Genomic DNA, 1,292 nt, shown 5'->3' on the forward strand with positions numbered 1-1,292 from the left:
TGAGAGTTCATAAAGTGTTGACTATATTTCTTTAGTCATGTTTGTTCAACACACCAGTTACATGTGTGTGTTTACTGTATTTTAGGATTCAATTGTAAAAGTCTATGAAGGATTAAAGTATTAAAATAGCATAAGGATTTAAGACTTTGGTAGCACTACATCAAAATAATCATTTTATATAAGAAAATGGAGTCCTCCTTCCGTGTCACCGCTGCCACCATGCCCGGAGGGCTCCTTCTTGGGGACGAGGCTCCCAACTTCGAGGCCAATACTACCATCGGCTGCATCCGTTTCCATGACTATCTGGGAGACTCATGGGGCATTCTCTTCTCCCACCCTCGGGACTTTACCCCAGTGTGTACCACGGAGCTTGGCAGAGCAGCAAGCTGGCACCAGAATTTGCCAAGAGGAACGTTAAGATGATTGCCCTTTCAGTAGACAGTGTTGAAGACCATCTTGCCTGGAGCAAGGATATCAATGCTTACAATGGTGATGAGCCCACAGAAAAGTTACCTTTTCCCATCATTGATGATAAGAATCAGGACCTTGCCATCCAGTTGGGCATGCTTTACCCAGCAGAGAAGGACGAAAAGGGCATGCCTGTAACAGCTCATGTGGTATTTATTTTCGGTCCTGATAAGAAGCTAAAACTGTCCATCCTCTACCCAGCTACCACTGGCAGGAACTTTGATGAGATTCTCCAAGTAATTATCTCTCTCCAGCTTACTGCAGAAAAGAGGGTTGCCACCCCAGTTTATTGGAAGAATGGAGACAGCGTGATAGTCCTTCCAACCATCCCTGAAGAGGAAGCCAAAAAACTTTTCCCTAAAGGAGTCTTCACCAAAGAGCTCCCATCTGGCAAGAAATACCTCCACTACACCCCCCAGCCATAGGCTCTCCACAGAGTTGGTGCCAGGAGCTGCTCACTGAGCACCGTGAGCCAGAGGATGCCAGCTGCCCATCATGTTTTCCTGCAGCAGTACCATAAAAACATCCTGGTGTGATCACAGCCAAGGTCTTTAGGTTGCTATACTACTGGCTTATTAAATGAAAATGGCACTAAAAATTCCTTGGGATTCTTTGCTCTGTGCCTTTAGCAGCATTCTCTTCTGTTCATATATCTTAGCATTCTCTGCTGACTCTCTTTGAAATTTGAGGCTCATCTTGTTGGATCTCTGCAGGGTTTATGACCAACAAGGTGGTACCAGTTTATGGTGGAAAAAGCCTGCTTTGCTCTATCATAGAATGAGTATCAGTTTTCTTCAGCTGTGCTAATCAAATCCTTTCTTCTG

General features: G+C 44.7%; 1 pseudogene; it reads left to right on the forward strand.

Annotated features, from left to right (window-relative positions):
• Window positions 1-215: 215 nt before the first annotated feature.
• On the forward strand, window positions 216-893 carry LOC113626123 (peroxiredoxin-6 pseudogene; annotated as a pseudogene).
• Window positions 894-1,292: the final 399 nt, after the last annotated feature.

Source organism: Aethalodelphis obliquidens, unplaced genomic scaffold (assembly GCF_003676395.1).
Source record: "Aethalodelphis obliquidens isolate GAN/ISIS:26980383/991018 unplaced genomic scaffold, ASM367639v1 scaffold17, whole genome shotgun sequence".
NCBI lineage: Eukaryota > Metazoa > Chordata > Mammalia > Artiodactyla > Delphinidae > Aethalodelphis > Aethalodelphis obliquidens.